This window comes from Columba livia, chromosome 10 (assembly GCF_036013475.1).
Source record: "Columba livia isolate bColLiv1 breed racing homer chromosome 10, bColLiv1.pat.W.v2, whole genome shotgun sequence".
NCBI classification, from domain to species: domain Eukaryota; kingdom Metazoa; phylum Chordata; class Aves; order Columbiformes; family Columbidae; genus Columba; species Columba livia.
The window spans coordinates 17,530,273-17,556,783 of NC_088611.1; the positions used below are offsets into that span (position 1 = coordinate 17,530,273).

At 43.3% G+C, this 26,511-nt stretch overlaps 1 long non-coding RNA gene across 1 annotated transcript in view; it reads right to left on the reverse strand.

Annotated features, from left to right (window-relative positions):
- The window catches only part of LOC110362652 (uncharacterized), a 259,684-nt gene that overhangs the window by 84,124 nt on the left and 149,049 nt on the right, over positions 1-26,511 (reverse strand). Inside the window, exons 8-15 of the long non-coding RNA XR_010475128.1 lie at positions 21,893-21,959; positions 17,138-19,613; positions 16,648-17,015; positions 15,980-16,212; positions 14,824-14,970; positions 12,458-12,602; positions 11,826-12,091; positions 8,745-8,874 (exon numbers count right to left, since the gene is read on the reverse strand). This is a non-coding gene — a long non-coding RNA (uncharacterized LOC110362652). The remainder of the gene's footprint in view (positions 1-8,744; positions 8,875-11,825; positions 12,092-12,457; positions 12,603-14,823; positions 14,971-15,979; positions 16,213-16,647; positions 17,016-17,137; positions 19,614-21,892; positions 21,960-26,511) is intronic.

Consider the following 26,511-nt stretch of genomic DNA (forward strand, 5'->3'; position numbering starts at 1 on the left):
CAATCTGGGGAGATGTGTTCTGTGGCTTTCTTCTAATGAGGTCAGGCATCATGGTATTTTAGCTGGATTAAGGGTCTGCAATCACATGCTTCGTCTTTGGTTTTCATGAGCTGCTCTGTGCTGTGTAGGGCCTGAGGCTGAATCGATTGTTGCTATACTGGAGCTTCACCTTTTCTGCTATTAGCTCAACCTTGCTGGAACTGCACGGATGGCCTCGCCATTGGGAGGTATTTACACACATCATTAACCGGACCTTGGCTCTGAGGGGCTGGGTGATAGGAGCCACCGCTTTAGCCACTCTCACACTGCAGATGCAGACATTTCCCCTTCTCCCTGCCCCGTAAAGGTTTCTACCCCAGGGTGAATCTCAGTCATCAGCACAAGCGAAACATAAACCCTGAGCGTTCAAGAGGAAAAGGGAACAGGACACCTGAGCTTTGATCTGAGATATGGCTAAAGGTGTCCTCTGAGGAGGGATTTAGAAGAGACAAACTGCAAACACCCAAGAGCAATTTAAGCTCCCATCCCACACAGCTCAGTCCAAGAGGTATTGACCATTTCCAAAATTCCCTGGGAGAAGCAAACTGGGGAGGGTCACAAAGAAAAGTGGTGATGGAGAAGGCATAACATACACAAGGGGTGAAGGCATGCATGGCCCCAAAGGCAGCAAAAACCTGTTTCAAAGGACTGTGAAATGTGGTGTTCTGTGTAAAGTTTTTGTAGTCGAAACTGAAACAGCTTTCATGGAGGAAAGCTGCTTTAGAAGTACGAGATGACTCAAAGGTTGACACGTCCTGAGTGCCTGCTGAGGAACTCCAAGGGGAACCCTAACCGAGGAGTTCTCTGCATACTGAACTGCGCTGAGCTGCTCTTGCTGCACCGCCCATGCACAAGCACGCTTCATATCACAGGATAACCTTAAGGGGAATCGCTTTGAAAATTCAGAATTAGATGTTGCTATTAGACATCACAAGAGAAGAGATGCTGGCTTTTAATGTTGCTTCCACCCTGAGACGGGTTTGCACAGGTAGGAAGGAATGTCATGTTTGTTTGCATTACTCACCAGGAGAAAAGATATCAGGAGCATCCGCTGATAACACATTTCTGCCTTTCATGGGCATGCATCAGCCTTCCCTGAACTTCACTGACAAAGCTACTGACAACACATACGCAGCCTCTGACCAGCACTACTGCATGATTAGTCGCTAAACTGCGATACCTTCATCAAGTTTGTTTTCAGAGGAAGACATTACAAATCTGAATTTCAGTGCAAGACACAAGCTGTGACTGCCGAGAACAACCAACTCTACATCAGTACCTGGAAACTTCCTCTCTGTACAACTCCATCCCATGCACGGTAACCTCCGCAGCAGCTACCCTATTGTTAACAGCCGGAAGCAGAGCATCATTCCAGAAGATAAATTCATGATCGTTCCATAAAGATGGGACGTGGTACCAATTTTAAATCCCAACACTGGTTTCAAATGGATGATCTGCTGGCAGATGACTCTGCAGTCACTGGGCAGTGCCCTTCTCCATAAATGCTCACAAAAGAAAAAAGGCTGAAACAAAGGTACCAATCGACTTAAAATCAAAGTGTCCATGCATCCATTCATTTACATATTACACTAGAGGCAAAGCTGTGCCTTATTTAACAATGTCAGAAAAAGAAACTTAGCAGAAAAGGAAAGAGACTTAATCCTATGCCAAATTATCAGACTGCCAAGGAATAAAACCTTGTCGCGTATCATCCATGCACTACATACAGGCTTCACTCTTCTGTAGCTTCTTCCTTGGATCTCAAAGCTGTTTGCAAACATAAATGAATAAAACCTCTCACCTCCCATGAAGCAGGTAATTTGTTTTTATTAATACATAAATGATAGAGGAAATTAATTAAGGAATAGAAAGGGCAAGAGGCCCAAGATCACACAGCAAGAGCACTTTAATCACTACATTCTGGCCACTTAAAGACTAGCACTTGCATGTTAATGTGTTCCTGCTCTCCTGTAAGCATTTGCAATGAACCATGTTTCCTCAGACTCCAGGACTCCAGTCCCGGTCATCTTTGCAACTTTGCAGCATCAGGCACACAGTTTTTCTTCACATTCACACCATCACACCTCTGTCCCCTGGTTTAATTATTATTTGTGCTGAATATAAATAGCAAAGGAGATGATCCTAAGATGAATAATGAAAAGGCAACAAGAGACAAAAAAACTGCTCCAGTCAGCTAGTATCCTACCTGCTTTATATTAAACACATCTTAGCACTGCGTCTCTGCATACTAGAGGAGGAAGGGTGAGTTTTAGGGCCATTGCACAATATGAACTTCCCCAATGTATCACGGTTACAGAACCTCCTGTGCCAAATAACTTTGTGCTGATCCACAGTGGAAATTTACAGTGTTCAACAGCCCTTGAAATTTCTAATTTGTCCGTTCCCATAGAGGTGTGGTGCACTGGGTGCATTTCTTGCCGCTGCACCGTGCATTGGCCGTGGGATCAGGCACTCTCTGGAGCCTGACTGCACTCCCTGAAATTCCTTGTTCTATTTTAATTATTAAGCAATGCATATCTGTCTGCTTCCCCATTTGCATCTGGCACTTTTAACGACAAGAAAATACATCCTTTTTAAATGCTAACCTAGTAAGAGATATTAGGAAAAGCGAATGCTATTACATGTGCAAATTTCAGAGTAATTAGTCACAGAGGCAGAAGCACAGACACAAGATTAGTTCTCAAGTCTCCCGTCTGATGACTAGTTCTCAAGTCTCTGCTCCCATCTGCTTCCCCATCGGAGCCAGCAGTTTTGCCCAGACCCAGGAGGTGAGGGCTACGCTCAGCACCACCGTCACGCGTCAGACCGATTCCCAGAACCCACCACACCATCAGCAAGTGTGATGCTGTTCAGTCAACATCTCCTACAGCTTTGCAAGGCTCTGAACTGGGCATGGGCTGTCAGAGGGAGAGTAGCCAAGGGGCAGAACTCAGAACAGGTTTAAATATAAAAAAACAAGAGTTTTCTTTCTCCCTTTATCTGCAGTCAACATAATCCCACTGAAGATGATCTCCACTGTGGATAAAATACTAAGTGCATGTAGAAAGAGAACATAAATAGCTAAATTCTGTTCATGCAAAGATTTCTTCCCCTGACAGTGCTATTCTAGATGCATCACTGCATATTTACAGTGGAAGATGGAAATACTTCTGGCATTAAAGATAGGGACATCCTTAATTTATATCACATGTGGGAAGGTGCGCATGGGAGGAGTGTGAGCAACTCGTAGGAATACATCCTATGTAGTTTAATAAAGAATAGTACACGTTTCCCCTAGGATTATTTTTAATAAAGCTCAAAATTGTAATAAAAGATTCTTTGCAAAAGTTTAGGAAAAAAATAACTAAGGGAAATAAACCTCATCCTGTGCTCCACTTGTAGGATTTTTTGAGTACTGTGTATATATATATATATAAATAAAGATATTAAATTATTTAAAAATGGAATCCAACTTATTCTGCTTTTACAACACTCTTGAGCACTTACTGAAGCCTGCTTGCTGATCCAAATACCTTTAGATTTTGGATTGTTCCCAGTTTTGGACAAATATGTGGCTACATTTGTGTTGTAGCAGTAAAAACCTGTGCCTGAACGGCCTGTGGACTGTGCCTCCATTCCTTGGAGGTGATGGGAGCTGGGGAGGATCCACCATCCATGAGCGTTCACACCCAGATGCCTACGAAAAGCCAGGTCTCCCACAAGAGTAAGGAGCCCCCTTTGTTGCAAATTTCCCAGGTCACCTTTACTAAATATTCTTTCCCTGTCTATTCTACATCATGCTCTGCAGCAACACAGCCTGCACCTTGCCTGCACAGCATCAAAATCATCCACGCCCTCCATACCTGGAGTGTTTTGTCTGGGAGCTACCACTCCGGTACCGGCTGCAACCAGCAACAGCCACCTGTACTGTGCAATGCAAATGCCTGAGTTACCAACCTATTTGTAAAAACAAAAAATGAGTCTGGTTGTCGGTGTCTGAAGGGACTTTTGTTGTTATTGGTTAAAATCTCCCTCTGCAGCTCTACCGAGGTTTGCCCTGCCTGGGCTCTGGCTACCCAGCAACAACAGCCATCCCTGCATGGGCACTCCAACACCAACCCATGGCTTCGCTCAGCTCTGGAGGGCAGCTCAGCCCAGCCCTGCAAGCGAGGAAGAGGGGGAGAGGGGGAGAAAGGGAGGTTTTCCTGTTGGAAGAGACCTACAACAATTATCCAGTCCAACTGCCTAATCACTTCAGTGTCCTGAGCCGGGCAGGCTACCAGCCGGAGGGTGACGTGCAGAAATGCCGCCTTGTGCCCCAGGAGCTGATCAAGCTCCTAGCAGGAAATTGCAGAGTAAAGGTGCCACACACAGGGGGTCCAGATCCACCCCTGAACACAAGAGCTATAAGTAGTTTATTTTCCTCTTGCTGATAATACATTAGCTAACCTATTTTGTTCATAGATGTTCATGGAAGACCTAAAGATAGTCTGTTATTGTCAACAGAAAATGCAATTCAGTTCTCTAGAAATATCAGGAACACAGGCTATGAAGAGTTTCTTTTCCCTGGTAATGCACTTTTTCATTATTGCCTTGGATTAAAATTAAATTGCTAACATAAGGACAAGCAGATGAATCCATGGTTATGATAGTATAGAAGAATGTCAATACATGCCTGTACGCTGTATGCTCCCTCAGTATTTAAAGATTCTTATCTCTAGAATAATAAAAACTGAAACACACTGAGAGGATCTCACGCTATTAAATGAAGCAATGCTGCACATACTGCATCACTTCTGGGTGCTGTTGTCAGACAGGCAGTATATAATGCTTAGAAAGGACATTTCAGGAGCACTTTCAGGGTTTGCCCATACAGGGAGACATTGTAGTTATTGTTCAATTAGAGAACTGTCTTGTTGTGCCTGCAAACACAAGGGTAACATTGGCAAAATACTCATAAAAATGCTAAAATTGTGGAGCAGCCCTAATCAAACAAGCCCACACCAAACCCCAGCTCACAGCATTGTTGTAGCCAGGACAATGTGCTGTCACAATTTTTGGTGACACAAAAAATAGTGACTCAAGTCCTGAAACATTTAATAACATAATAATGACTTAGGGGGTCAAAGGAATTGTACAATTTCCAATTCCATACAAGAACATAAGGGTAATTGAGAAAGAAAACACTATTTCAGAAAATGGCACATCCATGCATTCTTCCAAGATGCTTCATAAAGACAACCTTTGCTCTGAAAATATCTTTTCTCTTCCCAGCGTGGCAGAATGCTGAGGTGGAGGCTGCAGCCAAATGCCACTGAATTGAACCGAATCTCATTGCCCCACACGTTCCCCCAACCAAAAACCTGATGCTGACAGCTCCAGCTCCATCCTGGAAAAGTTCCTTTATAGACCCTATTTTTGCCAGAGTCAGTATTCTCCTTACTCTTCCATTTTAGCTGGTGAAGAGTAATTCAATTTGCAAAATACATATTTTCGCATTTGTTTTAAAGTAGTTTTATCGCTAAGCCCTATATAAATACATGGGAACAATGACTGACAGAAGAAGGTTACCAACAACAACCACTTTGAACCAATTCATCGGGAAGCGCTTTTGATGGAAATGACATACGCACTGATAATCTGAGTTTTTTTCTTAGCAACCATTTTCCCTGGGATTATTCCCAGGATTCTCCACAGATGCACTTTCCCCTTGAGACCACTGGTCAGTCCAGACACTTGGCAGTCCCTGAGAGAGAACTACTACGAAAGTAGGATTAAAGCACGTGGAGCTGCATGAAATCTGGCTCTCAAGTATTTGAACTCAATGCAAGCCCCATATTGCACAAGCCAAAACTGGCCCTGCAAGCCCTTAGGCTCTGTTGGGAGATCAGAAAGGAGACCAGAGCTTTGTTCTAGGAAAAGCATAAAGGGCTTCAGAAGTCACATTACCAAAGGGCTCTGCAGGCACTGGCCAGAGTGCAGCGTTTTGTTATGTAGTCTCACCTTGTTGGAAACACGCTCTTGGCTTCTAAGTAAAAATAACAGGGATTCGGTTTATATCCATAAACTCAGTTCTTTCTTTACTTTCCAGCCAACTGTTGAGGCTCATGCTTCTATATTCTATATTCGTGCTTGAAAAATATTTATCTAAAATAATATGGACAAAAATATCACTGTTCGTTCTTGGAGTCTCAGGGGAACACAAAATGAAAAAATAATTCTGGACAAATTCTGCTCTTCCTGTGCTGAAAAAAGTAAATGGAAGTATCAAAGTGACACCTCCATCAATTTAGAATTAAGGAATCGACTTTTCTGTCTCGAGTCAGAACACTGCAAAAAAATTCTGACAACCCCAGTTTAGAAAACTGCCATAGGAAAAGCAGCTAATTCATTCTTCAATGCAACCTTTTAGCGTATAAGAAACAGTATATTATACCAACTAATATACCTACTGAATTTTACTCTATGTGATTCTTGTCTCACTTTTCACTTCCATGCTTTCTCTAATTGAGCTTCTGTCCTTCATTATTCGTAAAACAATGTCTCAGGGGATCCTCTGGTTCTCTTTATAAAAATGTAACAAGTGCACCCATGTCTTTATATTAACTTGTATTAATGGGTGTGCTTTAACTGCATAGCTAAATCATTTCAATATACTGGAGAGGACACACTGTACATAGAAAGCTTGTATAGTGTCTACACAGTCTTCCCACACATTTTGCCAGAACTGTGTTGCTCCAAGTCCTCTGACATGCTAAACAAAAACAAATTTGAGCACCAACAAGGGCAAGCCTCTTAAACAGGAACACACAGTATGGAAATACAAGTGTTATTTACCATAAATCATATGGCTGAGATTCTTAAAAGAAGCTCCTTTCCTATAGGATCTCGATGTTACTGAAAGGAGTCAACCCTCAGGATGAGATACTCCCTGCAGGAGGGCTGAACATTAATGCTCCACAATTACGCTTCATGAGCCCTCACCATATGCCACATGCAAAACACATGTACTATAGAGATCAAGGCTCCATCCTGCAGTCAGCTACGAGAAAACTCAGCCATATTCATGCAAGTCCTGACAAGTGAAGAAAAATAATTATGTAAGTTGGAATTTATGAGCTCAGGCATTTACATACTAATTACAATTAACAATGTGTTTATTTCCATCCCTATTCTTCACCTATGTGTTTGCCGTTTATATCAGTCGTGCAAATTATATATGTTAAAAAGGAAGAAGTAATTCAGTTCAGCTAGCAAAAGTTTTCTTTGGGATCAGGAACAAGAGCTGCACAGAACAGAATCTGTCCTACACACGTGTGCCATAAACCACACTGATGCATTGGGGCTCCAGCACATCAGACCTCTGAGCACCCCAAGGTGCTCAGCCCCTGCTCAGCCCAGCTGGAAATGCAAAGGCAGCAGCAGACTCGTGTTCCCACCACCATCCATTTCCAAAAATATCCTCAGAGGGACACTCAGTCCTCAAGTGCCACCAGAAGCCGCGTGGCATGTGCGTTACTGGCAAACGAAGGTGAAAAGATGCAATCACAGTGACAGACTATGGGGTTTTGCTGTGAAAAGTATACTGTTTACAGCCTCTGCTGCTGGATTTTAAACTAACAATCAGAAAGACAGCCTCTTCTCAAGCAAATAGTAAGAAAATACCTTCACATTAACTTTCTGCTCCCCCATGGCAGATCTACAAGGAACTCACCACAGAATGCAGCAAGCAGGTTGTGCCGGTGCACATGGGTGGTAGAGAAAGACTTCGTGCCACATCAGAGCTGGCACTGGTGTTCACAGCTCCACATGCTGCACTTGAATCTCCTTTCTGGGACACATTTCTAGGGATTTTTCCTTGGGTTGCACTGATATTTCCCCTGCAAAGGAGCGTTTTCTTTCAAAGATCAGTTCTTTGCACATTTTTGCACCCAACCTATGCATGGCACATCCAGTGAAGCCGTATTATACATTACACTAGCACTGTAAGGAAAGTGGCGTGTGTATGTATATATATATATATATATATTTTTATATATTATATATACACATACATGACCATTGTATTGCTTTTCCTCAAGTCTGTCAGATGGCTACATTATAACAGAGAGGCTATTACAGACAGGTTTAGTTAGCTGTGCATCATTTCACACCTTCATTACAATCTTTACCAGGAAAATGGATTGCTTTTGAGCCTCTCTCCATTCTCATTAAACTTTCACTCTTGTGAGGTGTCAGAATTGTAAAATACCTAATAGAGCCAGTTAATTATAACACCGCTCACTGCTTTAGCCTTTTCAGTTTCCCACATTTCCTCCGACTAAAGCAGCCAAGCTCCCTCCTAGGGTTAGTCAGACCAAAACTAACAAGAGAGACCAAGGGGTGGCCAGCAAACAGAACAACATGTTCCACCAACCAACACAGGCCCTGGGAAAGCATCAGAAAGCTTTCCACAGCAGGAGACAGCATTTCTTGGAAGGTGGAATGGGAAGTCCGTGCTCATACAAGGACAAGAGATGGAGGTGCAGCAGGTTTTTAACTTCCTTTGCTAACGGTGGTAACTAAAAGTCAGACTCTACTAACCTTATTCAGGAAGCTGTCCATGGAGTTGCTCAGAACAAGAATTGGCAGAAATTAGCCTGAAATCACATAAACAACTTTGATTTCTGCTTTGGGATACAAGTTGCCAGATAACCGGGAGTTACCTCACTCCTTGAGCAGCGTCATGTTCTCACATGGATGGCGAGACCCACAAAACCATGGGCTGATGGCAGCTCCCAGGGATCAGACACTGCAAGTCTCCTCCTCATCCAACAGGACCACTTCCACTCCCTTCTGCAGATGGGAAAAGCAAGGCTTTAGATGAAGTCTTTGACACTTACGCAGAGCAAACTGCTCCCCTGCCCCTTGATTTTTTGGTAATACAGTATTTCAGGGGTGACGTGAAGCTTTCTGAAGTCTCTTAACAGCACAGACACTGTGGTGATGGGGAAGCCTGACATTTCTTCAACCACTGCTTCACAGCTGGATGAAATACTTCTGACCACCCCATCCTGACAGATCCACCCTACCAGCTCCTACTGTTCAAACAAATCTCGATTTAAAGTTTCCCCAAGCAGCAAACCCACCAGGATGCAAAGGAAGATCTTCTGAGGATAAATTACCCTCCTACGTTGCCGACATGACATGTGCCCACACAAAGGACACTACTCGTTTTAGCTCTTTTCTCTTATTACAAAAACAAAGCAACTAAGGATTGCCCAAGTCACGCCCTGCTGTACAAATGAATATTTCATTTTTAACAGCAAATAATTTTCAATGTATTTATGAAGAAAGCCTCCTTTCTGTAAAGGAACACCATGTTCTGGCAGAGACATCCCAAACACAACTGAAAAAGCCATCTCCCTGATGAGGGATCAGAAGATCAAAGTTGTGTTTTATTAGTTGTATAAAAAGTATCTTTAGCTCTCAGTTGAAAGGGAAAATTTGCATTTAAATAGAAAGATTAATAACTGTAATACACAGAGCCCACACTGAATAATTTTTTGTAACAGAAAATAATTCATATTGTTTTATATAAATTGTGCACCTTAAGTCAAGCTACAAAAAATTATAATCGTAATATTTTATGGAACAATTTTAATATAATACAGCTTTGTTATGTTATTATTCTCCATTGTAAATAATGCATGGAGCTTTGGGAAAGGCTGGATTTAAAATACTTATGCCTGAAAATTCAATAGGGTGTGTGATTTTTGGTGTGTTTACACTATGCATGAGTTTTACTTATTAAAACAAAACAAAAACATCTATGAGAAGGATAGGAAGAAACCATCCCTCCCACTGCAAGGACAGACCAGGAGGTGACACCTATGAAGACCTTATTGAATTTTTTCGGCAAGAAAGCTTTTTTTTCTCTGGAACACACAGATTTGGATTCACACAAGTATTTTGAAATGCTGTTTAGTTGTTTTGGTCAGGTCAAAAAACCTGATCTTTAAACTAAAAAAATTACATTTTGACATTCTTTTAGCATTGAAGGGCAGGTCCTATATTTATTTTTTTTTTTTAATGATTTTTCACTTACAACTACATTTTTTAAAACTGACTCCACGCCACAGGAAAACAGCCTCCCTTTTCCATTTCATTCTAACCAAGCCTTTAAAAAAATAATAAAATATTGATGTTTCAGAGAAAACTTCCATAAAAATCCCTTCAGATCAGCCTAAAGCATTTCCTTTCTTGTCTGCGTGTGATTTGCTCCAGCACATGAGTTATCTGCCCAGCGCTGAGGGGGTCAGGGGGAGCAGAAGCTTCTCTCTCCACATTATCCCCCCGGCTGGTCTCCTGTAGCTGCCCCAGCAGGGCTGCGCTACCTCGGGGGCTTTCAGGGTTGCGAATTCTTCCTGCTCCATCCCTCTGGGCTGCCAGTCTCCTCCCTGCCACCCACCCCGCTTGTCTCCAGCCTGACACAAGGGACGGAGGGGGAAGGCTGAGCTGCTGCAGTTGGGCAGAAAAGCTGCATTTTTCCACCTTGCATACTGGGAAAGAGGACAGTGCAGCCCAGGGGCTGCAGCAACTGCTTTAGACAGCTCTGCTGTTGCTATTTGACTTGCTTTCCTCTCCTGGACTAATGCAAGCAGAGCCCTACCACACTCAGTGCATTTACTTTGCTCAGGGTGTAGCTTCTGTTAATCCATCCCATGGCCGGTCCGCTAAAGCCGGGCAGTGCCACAGGCACAGAAAACACAGCAGTTGTCTCCACTCCTGCCAAGGAAATCGGCAGCTACTGGAAGCAGCACAAGCTCCTGTATGCAAAGGGAAAGAAGTTTCTTTGCTGGCCTCATTGTGAGATGCAAAAATCTATTTGTTGCTGCAGCATGAGCACAGAGCTGGGAACTCGCAGCATTTAATTTATCACTTCCTCATATATTTCAGTCCTTGCCAGAAAAACCTGTTCATTAGAGAAGTATCAGGAGGGAGTTGCCCGGCATTCCCCCAGTACCACGCGGATAATAGAAGAAAGCAAAACCCCTCACTCTGCTTGGAGCCGCTAGCACCGTTAATTACCCTCCCAAAATTCAGCTCAGGTTCCTCTCACTGCTCGTTTAATCTCTGTCACTCTTGCTGCCTTTCATCTTATCCTGCAAGCAACAGACACAATCAAGGAAGTTTGGAAGAGCCATTGCTGGCGTACAGCAGAGAACCCAGCGCTCCTTGAAACGAAGGCTCAACAGCAGACAATCAGGAAAAGATGCACAGATGCTCAAAAACACAACGTGTGTCCATTAGGGAGCCCAGCTCTCTCTTTAGGCTCTGATGCATCTGGACTTCAGAGGCTGCAGGCTTTTCTGTTGCTGTGATATGTGCTACTTGCCAGCAGCAGCGCTGAGTTTTTAGGTTGGATGCTGGTGCAGGGATTGAGATGTTTATTGTCACCTTTCTCCTCTCACCCCTAGTGTCACCATGAGGCCAGAGCCCACAGCCTGGGCATCACTGGCAGGGACACATTGCCAGGGCTGGCAGCTCCTGGGGAATCCCACTCCATCACTGTAATTACAGAGCCAACACAAACCAAAGGTGTGCAGGGAACCACATCACTTTGTGAAATTCTGTACAGACACAGATGCATCAAAAACCTAATTAAAAAGTCCCTTTTAACAGTCACAGTGAAAACGCAAAGCCCTTGACAACAACTGGAGCAGAGCACACAGCAGCTAATGAAGATAAGCCCCAACACCAGCCCACCTGGAATGCAGGTGAGATTTAGGTACCAAAACACTGACCTACTGGTGTGGGCTGGGCTCCTTCTGGCCCCTCTGCTCTCTTCGGTTTCGGAGCTCAGACACTCAGGGAGACACAAAAGGATGGCAGGAGCTCACGGGCAGCCCTTCAAATTTGTTTAAGTAGGTGGTTTGCCTCAGGAGATTTGTGCCAGGTGAGATGGATGGCAGCAGATCCCAGTGGCATGAAGGGCTGCTGGACAGGTGTACAGCAGCTGGCCTGATGTGAAGACATCTGGAATTACAGCTTTCCTTGCCTGCCTCGGGACCTAACAGCACAAGATAGTACAAGCTACAGTATATATCCCTTTTTTCCTAAAATAAATAAACACCAGAAACCCCACAAAACCTCAAAAGACAAACAAACAAAAAAACACCAAACCATCCAAACCAGAACAACAAACAAAATAAACATTCAAGTAGGAAGTTTAGGAACTTACGTTACAAATTTCCCCTTGTCAGAAAACACTTTTGGAACATCTCCACCCCAGCAGGGCTGGTTCAGGGACCACCGGGTCAGTACTGGGCGTTGAGAGGCTGAGCTAAGCCAAAAGACAAGTCTCCCATGTATAGGAAGGGCTTGAGCCAGTCCCTTCCACCCCAACCTCCACGCCAGGTCCAAAGCTTGCTCTTACCTCTACTCCTGAGAGGTGACACAGCTTTCAAGGTTTCACAGGAGCTTGCTAGCGAGAGGCAGGGTGACAAGCTGTGGCAGGGAGCTGCCCAGGGCAGAGACCATAGATAGGCAACTTCTCCTCCAGGGACGATCCCAGCCTGGGACTGGGGAGGAAGAGAAGCAGCTGGTTTAAACTTCAGTTCTTACAGCAAGATCTTAACATGCTGCCACTTGCACGTGGTTCTCCTGCAACACAGATGGGGCTTTGAAAGTCCACAAGCATGGATTTACAGGTGCTGCTGAAAACTTTCCACCTTGCACAGCTGCAGAGTCAATCCCTGTGGCCGCAGGACCAAGTTATTCACCAGGATGGCTGAGAGACTGTCTGTCTGCAGCATTTTAATTATCTACCCTCAGATTTAATACCAGATTACAAAAGCTCAACTGTGTCCATGGAAGTGGTCAGGGTAACTTATTTGGAGCAATAAATGGACTTGACAAGTTGGAATCAGTCATCTGAATTTTGTTCAGGGCGAAATATCTTCATTCTTTTTGGTTTCTGCTGTGAATGCAAATCAAAGTACTCCTCCAAAACAGCACGGGTGGTCAGTAGGTCAGAGAGGTTCTCCTTCCCCTCTGCTCTGCCCTGGTGAGACCACACCTGGAATATTGTGTCCAGTTCTGGGCCCTCAGTTCCAGAAGGACAGGGAACTGCTGGAGAGAATCCAGCGTTGGGCAACGAAGATGCTGAAGGGAGTGGAGCATCTCCCTTATGAGGAAAGGCTGAGGGAGCTGGGGCTCTGGAGCTTGGAGGAGACTGAGGGGTGACCTCATTAATGTTTATAAATATATAAAGATTGAGTGTCAGGAGGATGGAGCCAGGCTCTTCTCGGTGACAATCAATGGTAAGACAAGGGGCAACAGGTTCAAACTGGAACACAAGAGGTTCCACTTAAATTTGAGAAGAAACTTCTTCTCAGTAAGGGTGACAGAACCTGGCCCAGGCTGCCCAGGGGGTTGTGGAATCTCCTTCTCTGCAGACATTCCAACCCGCCTGGACACCTTCCTGTGTAACCTCATCTGGGTGTTCCTGCTCCATGGGGGGATTGCACTGGATGAGCTTTCGAGGTCCCTTCCAATCCCTGACATTCTGTGATTCTCTGAAATGCCTGAGAAATCCCCCACACCTGGGCACTTTAGGCTTCCTAAACCACGGGACTGCTTTACCCTCTCTCTTTGATGAGGCTCCAATAAGAAGGGATTGAGATGTTGGATGCTGGAACTTCCAAAAGATGGATCTGAAAACAGGAGGAGAGTTCTGCTGCCCATGGCCACCTGACACCTCTGCACATAGGAAAGATCAACCCTTCCTTCAGCAACTGTTGCGCCTTCAGGCAGCTTTGCAGGAATTCATGGCCTAGTCACCTTTTTTCCCATATTGAGAGGGCAAAGATTGATCAAATCTTTTCTATTTAAAACAGCAATAAAAGCAAAAACCCTGTTTTGTAAAGGCTCATTTTCCTGCACACAATGTCAGTTAGCTTTACAACACGTCATATATTCCTTAGCTACTCATTGTTACTTCTGGAGCTTCTGAATGCAAATATTTCCTGACAAGGAGAAGGATTAAACCACATGATTTGTTATCTCAGTTATACATTCACATATCACATATCCAAAGTTAACAAGTGACTCTCTTGTGTAAAGCAGTTTTCTACTTCCCGTGCATCCAAAATAACAGCTATGAAAATACTTGTCTATTATACAGTAAGATAGCTTGCTGCTTTTATTTTTCTGACCACATGTGTATTGTACAAGCAGAAGACAGAGTCTTTTATGTTCTCATCCTGCTGTCTGGAAATCTCATTCTCCAATCTCTCCTTTTTCATTGCCATTTTCAGATGTTTAATGAAGCGACACATGGATATGAGATGCCCCTGTTATTTCTTTTGCGCAGCCTCTATCGTTTTCAATCTTAGAACTATTGAATAAATGGAAATACAGTTACCAGCTCTGTTTTGCACTTCCTGAACAAAACTCCCATTGGAGGCAATGAGAAATGTGGGTAAGGTAGACAATGCAGTTTTGTCCCTTTTTTCGCACATTGCCTGTGTGGAAGAACATAAAAGGAACATATTCACTGTTCATAGGCCTTGTCTGATTTTTAGCCAAGGGGTGTTTTCTAAATGAATGATCTATGTTCATACTCCACCACAGTCACTCCTTTACCTAGTTGTCTTCCCGTTTTGAACCTCACACTAATACCAGCAAAAATTCAAGATATAAATATGCCGCATTCCTCTGCACACCGGTGGGGATCAGCCCCAAAAAGCTGCACAGAAAGCTGATTTCTCACTGTCTCCAGCCCAGAGGTGCATCACTGACCTTTTCTTCCTGTATAGCCATCTTGAATGACAGGAAAGACCAGGCTTCAACACTGAAGGTCAGTCACATCAACCTTGTCCATTTTCTGCTTGCGTACCAGTTCACATACATCCTTCCGCTCGCCAGGATCACTCTCAGCCCACCAGTCTGCAAGAGCATACATTAGATGGAATTTTAATGATTTGAACTCGTGCTGAACTTCCTCTTTTAGCTGCTGTTTTAGTGATTTGTTGACTCTCCAAGGCTCATTCAGGACTTTTTTTTTTCAGCCTTGACAGAGCAGATAGAGTAGACATGGATTTTATGTGCCAACTCTTTTGTATTTTTGGCACTCCACTCATCACATAGCAGGTCAGTGAAATGCAAGTTCAAGCAACAGAGGATGCCTCCCACGTATATCTGCGGTGTCTCAAAGTAGCCTAAACTAATCTCTCCCTCTCTTCCCCATTAGCAGTGACGCTGAGCTGGAAGCAACGGCTGAGGATGCTTTGACAGCCACACAGAATCTTAATAAGATCTACTTACATTGATATTGTGCATTTCAGGCCGGCTGGCTCAGTTTCCTTAGACACAGCCTCACAAAAGGAGCTAAATACACTGGTTTATTTTTGTGGGCTTTTTAATTATTTTAGTATTGTCTCCGATTTTTGTATCAGCCATCTGCGAAGTGTGGCAGGATGTGTGTAATCTTCTATGGCACATGTTGTACTTTCTCCATTATTATCAGATGGGAGAGAAAACCAAAGTTAAGGGAGATTAAGGTCAGCGTACTCTCAGCATCCAATCGCTGTATAATCCACTGCGTTATCGCTAGGGAAGATTATCAGACTTGATAGGACCCATTCTTTGAGCCATTCAGCTCTGTTGAGGCCCACTTCTCTCGCAGAATGGTATTTCTGCTTGATCTGAACAGAGAGAAATTATACATAAATTTTCCACTGTATCCCACTAATGTGCAGTAAGTGACTGTCTTTGTGCAGGAACGGCATCTCACAGCTGTGCTCTGCGCTGCCCTGGGCCAGAGCAGAAAGGATGCTAACACAGCTACACTGGAGAGCCAGGACTGCCTGCCAAAGCCTTCATCCCAGCAATGGGGAGCAGAATCAATCAGTAAAACACCATGGGGATGAAGACGGAGAAAACAAGCTGCACTCACCAAGGAGCTTCCTCCTGGCCAGGAAGGTGTACTGGGCAGGATCAGGCCTCCAGGGGCAAAAGTCACACACTGTTTTTTGCAAAGGGCCCACAGGTGTGATTTTATTGATGTTAAATGGTCCAAAGAATTATTTGGGGTGGGTGAGGCACGAAGTGCAGTATGCTTGGGACAAGAGTGACTCCATGCCCTGCCTCTCTTCTCCTGGCAGGAATGTGTGACAGCTCAAAAAATGCCTGAAACCAAGATAATTAATGCATTATCTCCCACTGCATCATCTCTCTCTGACAGAAATATAGCTCAATAGACACGCTTCATCTACCAAAGTTCGGTAAGGCTGGGCCACATGCTGCTTCTGAGCATCACTATGTTTAACCAGTTAATGGTCTTTGAGTGTGTTGTGTGCCAAGTGGAGAGCAGGGACAGTATCAAGCAGACACTGGGCTCTGCCACACTTTCAATGGGTTAAATGCACCCCAATAGAGAGTGGGAGGACAGCAATACCTATACACAATTGTAGCCCCACTGTGAAACATCTAAACAATCCATTAGAATGACCATGCTCCAAGAGTAACCAGCATACCCCAGATTTCAGGACAATCTCCCCCTGTTTGCAATTAGTGTGCGAACATAGAAGCATTTTCAAATTACTTTAATTTGCAGTTCCTTACCCACTCCCAACGTGTTAATGACTGTTGCTCCTCCAGAAGTCGTCTCTTAGCAACAAAAAGGCTCCTTAGCTTGGAGGACTCCCTCGATCACTTGATGCTGGGGGTTCATATCGGGCGCCAAAGGAAGGCAAGATGGAAGAGCAGACGCTGACCTCGGGCAGGCAGTATTCAGCTCCAGGAAACTCACTGTCAATTATCACATTGTGAGCAAGTGAATGGGGGATCTTCTGCTCAGTGCTGGGAAGGGACAGACAAACAGGCATCGTCTGGTTCCCACAGGAAGATCCACAGTGTGCACCAGGAGCTGATGTCTCATTACAAGCCTCAGCTGCCGAATCTGCTCCTGACGAATTCCTGCAGGCCTGCAACTAGAGATGTGGTAGAAAAATGCTAAAGAACGACTTGCCATTTGGCTAAATATACAGAAACAACACCTCATTTTGTCCATGGGGCTTTTCAACCATTTGCAAGCTACCTGTGTTGCACCTACCCCTTTCATAGTCCAAATTTTACAGTTGCTTTCCATGGATTTCCACTTATTTCTTCTTTTCAATCACTTCAGATTGAAGTCCTTATCTTCTGTCCCTATTCAGTCCCTGCCTGAAAGGGCATATAGTGTGGATACACATAGGGCAGGAATGCAAACCCCAAAGCCAATAGATCTGGGGCTGAGCAAATGAACAATCAAGACTAATACTGCAGAAGGCATCAAAACAACAATTTCAGCAAGTTGTGTGCAAACGTGGAAAAAAAAACATGAAAAATATTTTTTTCCACTGTGGGAAACCACGCGGCAAGTAGCCCAAACACACCAAAATCCTTCATTTTTAAAAAGTCAAAATATTTCATATCTCCCAAATGAAGCTTGCAGTTTTTTCTCTTCAAAATGTTTTTGGTGTGTAATTCAGTTTTAAAAGAAAGAAAAGCAAAGACTTTCGGGTTGTTGTTTTGGTGTGGTTGTTATGTTTCTAAAGGGTCAGCTCACCTACAAAGTAGCCATGGTATCCTTTCGTTTGATTCACAAATGATTCAGAAATTGCAACCACAGGCTCCTCTTTGAGAACTAAGGATTACTGGGGAGAGATGGGATGCACGCTAATGAAATTGGGCAAGAAGAAGTCAATAGCCTGTTGAGGGGGCTGGATACCAAAGCCCACAAGCAAGGAGGAGTGGGAGGGGAGGAAACACACATGCCCAGGGAAAGCGGGGGAGCCTGAGTGGGAACTGCTACAACTTAAGCTTCTAAGTTGTATTAAAATCAATTAAAACCACACATAACATTTTGCTGCATTTCTTTCCTGAGCAAAAAATGACCATAACTGTCATGAGGAAGGCAAACGAGTACAACGGGAGGGGAGGCAGGTAGGGAAGTGATGTAAAACAGACACTTTCCCCAGTAAGAGAAAAAGCCTAGAGAGCTAAGAGTCCAGTTCTCACCACGGTCCTGGAAAAGCTCTGCTCTTTGCTTTAGGGTTTCCTGCAAGATAAGAGAACATCGCTAAGCCCATAAAACACATCACATCTCTGCTGACAAAGCTGAAAAGCAGCAGCCAAGGCTGAGAGGTGCTCAGAGGCCACATGGGAACAGGATCTGGGTGAGCACCGGCATGGTTTCCAGGGCAGGTTTCTCCTGAGACCTTCCCTAGCAGAGGGGAACCAACCCGCACCCAAGTGAGCAGCACGTTTGCTCCAGTGTGCTAAATCTTCCTGGTGCCTCATCAACTTTCCAGGGAGGGTAAGGTCTTCATTCTGATGTACTTTTAATTTTTTGCTTATAGCTTTAGTATTGCTGTATCATATATAACGGTACTTTCATGCTTGGTTAGCAGCAGTAATAGATCAGCAAGATTTCTTGCACCTTTCTCAGGAGGGAAAGTTTTATTAAATCATTAAATAAAATCATCATGTAGTCTGCCTTTATAAAATAAAAAAAAAAGGTCAGCTTTAGAACTGAAACGAAAGTGGGAAAGTAGGTGGTGTGAACAGTACACCAAAGTGCCTGAATTAGATACTATGTATCAAGGAAGGAATAGAGTACATGAATTTAAGACAAAAAGAGAGAAAAAGAAAAGCAAAAAAAAAAAAAAAAAAAGATCCTTTTGAATTAAGCCTTTTCTCACCTCTAACAAGGCTCTAGAAACAGCACTAATCAATCCAAATGACACTTCAGTGTGGAGATCTATTATATTCCTCAATGATCATATGGCTTTATATGTTATAATTTGGTTCTGAATTATGGCCTACATCAATTATAATTGAACACTGCTTCCCACTCTACAATCAGACTGTGAGGAGAACAGAAAGGCACTGGACATTAGAGGCTTACTATCAGAACCACCTAATTTAATTAAGGAGGAGATTTATTAAAATGGTAACATTAACAGGTGTTTTATGAGACTAATAATTAATAAGGTTTCTGTAGAACATTTGTAAGAGAAATAGACAATATGCAGTGCCAGCAGAACTCCCTGTAATGGGATAACAATAAAGCATTACGAACAGTAGATCAGATATTATGATAATAATCTGATACTGTAAATTATGGTTTGAAGAGGATTAAATGCCATTACTGCAAATTAGTATTTATTTAAGCTCCGGCAGGCCTTTGCACACTGTCTGGAGGAAAGGTGGGCAGCAGACAGGCTCTCCAGCACAGACACTTGCTGTCCTCCTAAATACTGCTACGATGAGTTGAGAACCTTGTCATCTGCCAACACAGCAATAACGCTGCCAGAGTCCACCAAGGCAATTGCAACGGGGCTGTGAGGAAGCGCTTTGTGCCGATAAACTCCAGTGACTCATTTTTGACCTTTTTGGAGTTACCTTCTGAAAGCAGGCACCCCAGGGCTGGAGGCTCAGGGGTGTCCCCATGGGACATGTGTCCCTGCTGTCTCCTGGAGCTCATGGCACACAGAACAGCAGAAGGTGGAAACGGCAATGGCTGCTCTCCCATCTCTTTGAAAACCCTGCAGGCACAGCAAGAGGTGAATCTCAGGAGCGTTAAGAGAGAAAGGGGAAATGAGGTGGGAAACCAAGAGGGAGAAGCTCACTAAAGGAAGGAGTAGAGAGAAAATAATCTCAGGGACTTTTCTGGAAATTAGGGTACCAAAGGACTTTGCCAGAGTTACTCAGCAATTTACAGTTCATGTTAACACCTGGCACTTTCTTAGCTCTAGGCTTCGAAAGGTTTTAGCCCCGGTCCCAGCAGCCCCCCAGGTCAGAGGAGGGAGGTGGCTGAGCTCTTTCTCTAAACCAGCTCCATCCCTGACACAGTGATGGAAGAGGATATTAGCAGCGTGAAATTTTTTCAAGGCCAGTACTTTAATGAGCTCCTAAATAATGACTTTATCTTAGAGGCACACTCAATATTAATTCAGTATCGCACCTGAACAATACCACTGCCCAACTTCAGTCAACAGAAAACAAGTCAAGGCTGGTGTGGGCTGTGCTCCCTCCATCTGCTGCTTCCCCAACCAAATACCTCACAAGCAGAAGAGACTGAGAAGCACCTCTCATCAGTGCAGTGTTGCAGACACTAACAAAATCTCCATCCCATTTTCCAGGGCCAGGAACGGGCTCCTGGGCACTCTGATGCCCAGCTCCCACTTCACTGGCTGGCTCTGTGAATCCAAACCTCATAAATTCCTTTGATATTCCCACCTGTAAGCAGCACACACTTTGTGACTATTAACTAGGAAAATTCCTCGCATTTCACAGGAATGCTCTTTTCATTTGTTTTGTATTGTGGATCACATGAAGAATAGTCTGGGGTTTGCATTTGAGCAAACATAAGTTCCCTACCCTACACAAATAACCCATTCCCATGTACAAGCCAAGTATTCAGACTTTTAAAGGCTGCACCCAGCGATGCCAAGAGCAGGCATCCTGTTGGCTTCACAGGCATCGTACAGGGCTGGAAAAAGTATAGATTATATATTTCAAAGGGCAGAAGGTGCACAGTCTATTCCTTCCCTGAAAGCAAGATCCTCTGGGCCAGTTTGAACAGAATTGTTGCGAAAGCAAAGCCTATTTTCTTCCCTGGTACTGCTATTTAAATCACTTCTATGGGATACCACTGTCAGTCACTGAGTTTTAATATTACCACAGCAGCATTACATGAGAATGAGTGCTGAATCAATAAAAAATTAAAGAAATACAGTTTTTATTAAACAGTGATATTTTGAATTGACCCCTTAGGCTTTTCAGTCGCATCAGTTTTGTTTTATACAGCAGTGGATGGAGTGTCGTCCAAAGTAGTTTGAATGCAAGAACCAATCAGTTGTAATCTGATTTTAAATGGACCACAAGCAAACTGAGAAAATAAAGACAGGCAGAGGCATCATGTTGACAGATATGCCTATGGTATATTGTATCTCTGGTCTGCCTAACTAAGAAAAATACTTCTTCAATTGTTTTATCTATGTATAATGTCAATAACAAGAACAATAAGGGGGAACTTTCTTTCTGCAGGGACATGAAGAATAAATTTATAAGGAAAAAAGTGAAAAGTAAAAATAATATAATCTCTTCTTGGCCTCACTTGTAAAATGCTAAACTAACAGCCAATAAGCATATGAAAAGCATAGAATAAGCAGCATGGGTGTTTCACTTGTTCAGGTTAACAAGGATTTTTCTCTGAGGCCAAAATGCAATTGTTCCTCTGACTCCTCCAGCACAGAGGCTACGATTTGCCTCAAGGAATTGTGGATGAACAAAGACATTGTGATAATCAGCAGGTAGTTACATGCAGCATGGGTGAACATCTTTCTGTAACTTCACCTCACGCTGCAGTCCTAATTAATTTCAACTGCTTTCACCTGCTGTTTGCAATTATGATTTTCTCTTTCATTTCTACCACCATGAGCTCTTACAGTTGACCGGTCCCTCCCTGCATTGCTCCATTAAGCAGGTTCCTAAATCACAGCCTCCTCACTGCTCCCAGTGCTATGAGACAGCAGCACTGACCCATCAGCCGTGCTCCTCGCAGCCAAAATCTGATTCCTCTAAGCAAGCAACTCCCTTATTCTCAGCTTATGATGTTTGAGCACTTCAAGCTTCAGCCTCTGCTTGTTCCACCAAGAGGGCTGAGGGTCTCTATGGGAGATCCTTCTTCCACCTGCCAACCCCCGAGGCTGACTTGACCCCCTATCAGAAATTAGCTGCTGTGCCTTAACGTGCCGTTAGACCCGATCCCTTCCCCAATTGGCAACTTTCTTTGGTCCTCCACTGAATTTTCACCTTTTACCTCCTTATTGAGTCACTCGTCACTGTAATTCCTGCTCTGTCCAGACTCAAACTGCTGTAGTTACTTCCTAAACACAAAGAAAACAGAATTAGAGGCTTGTCTATAAATTTAAGACCCAGTTAAGTATAGGATGCTACCACAGTGCATTAGGAGCCATCACTCTGAGACTCCTCCAGACTTACTGAAATACACTTACCATAATATGGGGAAGAATTACATTATCACAGGGGCTCAACTTCAGGAAACACTTTGGAAACTGATATTTTTCTTACACAAAAAAATATAGCAGTTACACTGAGGTGCTTCAACACTCAATCTCTCTAGATGAAAAAATAGATAAAGAGAATGAATCACCGACCTAAATATTCATCCTGGCGTCACTACCAGCAATCACAACCACATTTCATTTTCCTCTGCAGATAATAGCTTGACCATTAAAGCTGACTGCTGGTTCTTTGAAAAAGCAGCAAGCCAAAACAGAAACTGAAAGTGCTTTTGGGGCAAATAAAGTGTAAGTGAATAATATCCAGGAGGTAAGGAGAAGAGAAAAAACTGTATTTTAAAAAAAAAAATCACAAACCAGAAAAACCCCTACAACCACAAAAGAAGGTTTACCTAGTTAAAAAGGAAAAATAACCAGTTGAAATACAAGCTCTAAAAACAATGGAAAAATTCAATCACAAATGGGTGAAATGATGGCCATGCTCTCAAGGAGCATAAATCAGCAACAGGGAAGAGCAGAACATTTGAAAAAGGAACCTGAATCAATGGAAGTTCTATGACTTGTAGAATTAAAAAAATGGAAATTTAATATAATAGCATGACATTAAATCCTAGAAAGGCTGCAGATTTCATAATAGATGAGGATAGAAAAATTGTCAAACATCATGCAGAAAACGCAGAAATAAACAGCAAACATTTCTGTTCTGTATTTATAGCAACAGAAAATTCATCTTTCACAGCAACATAGCAACAGTTTCTATTCCAATGGTAACAGATTTTTAAAAGCCATTAAATGTAAACATTTAAGTGAGAGCTTGAATAATTTGCTCTCTAGACTCTTAAAACAATTGATAAAGACCTCTCTGAAACAGCCACATTCCTTTCGAGCCATCTGCCTTCAGTGAGGAAGCCTCAAAGGAACCTCAAGAAATTCAGGATCACCCCAATACTGAGCGGGTTTCAGGGGATGACCACAGCACATACCCCCATGCACTGAGCCCTTGGGTTCTCACCCCCAGCCCTCCCCAGACCAACGGAAAAAGGCATTGCTACATTATTTTTTGTCTTCAGAAACCTTCTGCTGTCAGTTTGTTTGATTTCCCCATTCTCCAGCCCACCTTGGAGGACGCTGTTTTAAACGGATCCTACTTGAGAGTTTGTGAATATATTTTGATTGGATTTGATTATCACATATAAACCTCAGAGTACTTGGGTTGGCCAGGAATATAAATACAATTATTAGTAGTAACAAATATTAAAGCAAAGCTGCACTGACTCACTACAAAAGGCTCCTCAAGACCCAGACAAATAAATGCTTTTGCTTTTCTTTCCTGCCCACCCTTTATGCAGTGGTTGTTCTTCGGGGGAAAAGCTGAAACACCTTCACCCAGAGTCCAAGTGTGACTTTTCTACACATTTGCCCTCTTGCTTAAGTTATGCCAGCCCATCTGCAGGCAAAGCTAATCCTCTCGTTAGCTAGCAACTGGTAGCTCAGCTCTGCTCCGCTGTGCTTAGCATTATACAGATCAGCCAAGTATTGATGCAGCATCACTGAGAAGAATCTAGATAATTTTCTTCCCCTGCTTCCTCCTTTTGAAACTTAAAATACATGCTGGAAATAATTTCAAGGACTGCTGAGCATTGCCACAGGGGGAATGCAAGGGGCTTTGGACATTAAAACTAAAAGACAGTTGGAAATTTGCAAGTGGTTGCCTTTGAAATTAGATTTTGAGGCTAAATTCAAAGACGACCCTGTAGCTGGTCCCACTCCCTGCAAATACACGTGATGCTTCTGACAGAGGTTAACAAAATCTCTTCTCTCCTGCTAGGTCCAGCCCACAATGTCTCACCCCGGAGCCCTGGCCCTACCCACGGCATCCAACCAAGAGGCTGCATGGGGGGCTGGCATCAGTCCTGGACCTGCAACAGCATCAGCCAGAGGAGGCCAGGCCAGCAAAACCACTGTGAGAGCGAGGTGCAGGTCAGCTCATGTTTGTTCAGCATGCAAACCGAAGCCCAGATTTCTTCAATGCCAACACACCCGTAGAGACGGGATGAGGAGAGCTCACCTGTGTCCCACCAGGTCCTGGATCACTGGAGACAACCATGAGCCACCAGATGTGGGTGCACATCTTGGGCTGTTATTTACCATCCCTCTTTCAGTAGCACACAGAGGTCTCCAACAGGTCTCCAATGACCTTTTCACTATAAATTCCTCCAAAAAGCATTGGCACTCAAACTAGCTAAAGCAGAACAGGAGGATTATAAACCCAATGGTACAGGAGGAAAAAATAAGTAGGAACTTGCTAAAGTACACAGAAGTAATCTGTGGGAGAAACAGAAACTCAAGCCAGGTATCCTCAAGCTCCAGGTTCAACCTCAGACACTTGCTATAATCCATTTATCCCGCTTTCCCCCACTCCTCAGCCCTCTGAGGCACAACAGTGCCACATCTTCTATTAAATAAAGGAAAGCAGCATTGTATCAGAAGAGGATCTGGTAGGAACAGCCTTTGTACAGCACATGGTGTTTCACTCTTGGTATTCATTTCCATCCATGTAACGTATTTTTAAATGACAAATTTCCACATTTTTGTTTTCCTGTAACCTAAACGTAGCTTAACGAAATCTACTTCCATGCCATCTCCACTTCACGCAAGGAGTGAAGGAGATGTGCCAAGTCATCCTCATGGAGAGGTCACTTAATTTTGGTTTGTAAAGCCAAATCTCCTGCGATCTCCATAATTACCTATCAATTTTACATAAATAGCAAAATTAAGTCCCTTTATTCTCATTTACCACAAAATTAAAGGAATTAATTAAACATGGGAAAAGTGCTAATGTCTGCCAATTTGTTACTTCCAACAGATAAAAACAAATTTCAAAATGATATGCAGAGAAGAGAAGAAAATCAGTTTTCCATCCAGCAACTCAGTGAACTATTGCAAGGAAGACTGTAAATAACAATCAGTGTGCCAGGCTTCTCTATCTGAACACTGGGACAAGAAAGACACGTTCTTTGTTAGGGAGGAAAAAAAGCAACTCTGGAACAATCCCCTTGGCTTTGTTTTTGCAAAACAGAAAAGGCCCTGGGGACTGGTAACAACAGGCTTCAACGAGAATGGTTCTTTCAAACTTTGATTTGTCAAAGGACTGCTGCTCTGTAATTATCGTGAATGGTTTTAGCTAAACATCTCCAAGGAACAAAAGAGGGTGCAAACATTTGGAGACAAATTGTGACCACAGGAAATCTTTGCAGGTGGCTGAATAAAGGGGGGGTTGTGGGTGTGGAGAGAGACTTGCCAAAGTGCAGGAGCCAGGGTTGGGAAAATAGGGAAAAACTGAACCAAGCATTGAAGAGCTTTGAAACTCCAGCGTCTTCCCCTGTCCTAATGAAGATGCATCAACAGGCTGGTTCTGAAGTTACAGTCATAAGACAAATGCATCACTGCAAGCAGTGTTTGAAAGACACTTGCAATTACAGCTGCTCTGGAACAATGAAATATATACTGTTCCTTAAATAAACTGAAAAAATGATAACCTCTTTTAACTGTCGTGGTGTAGTAGAGAGATCTTCATATCTTCCTTAATGAGATTTTTATTGCCAGTGTAAATTTGTCTTGAACAGAATTTTTGTCTTGGGAACTCTGAATTATGTTACACCGAGTTGTTCCTGGTAAGCATGCAGGCTTGCACACACTTTTTGCTGTGAGAATGGCTCCTTCTGGCAAACTGAAAGCAATTGAAGCTCAATTTAATTAGCTGCCTTCTGTAAATATGCCATTATTCTTCTAGCTCAGTGCTGGAGTTATATTTACAAAGGGAACAGATAGCAATAATTATTTCGGGCTGTAGTTAGTCAGTATTAGTTAATGCCTGAGTGTAATTGAGAGGAAATTAAGACAAGTGTAGTCTTTGGGGGGGGACAAAAGAATATATCAGTCTATGGCAGTATAGACACTGCACCTGTGTGTTCCTCTTTGGGCCAGAATACATGCAAAGGTGTAGCTAAAAAGGCAAATGTTTACCCTGTGCTATGGAACTGCTCTGGAACTACGCAGAGTTAAAAATAATCACCTTACATTTTTGTTCATTAAAAATTTGTTGGATTGTTTTTAAATAGCTCTTGCCAACTTTCTTCTCTGAGTTTCTATCTGCTTTTCAAGTTACAGTCCCACGAACGAACAGCCATCTGACTCCTCACCAAGGGAAGGAGCACCGAGCCAAGCAGCTCAGAAAGCTGCAGCAAAGGATCCCCAGCTTGAGGAGAAGCAGCTTGGAAAGGTTTCCCAGTGTCTGAGAGCCCCTGCACGGTTCAGGACAGGGGGAACCTGCTCCAATGACATTTTCATGGATCTCTGAAATGAGTTAATGCTTTCCAGTGCCCATCTTAAAAGC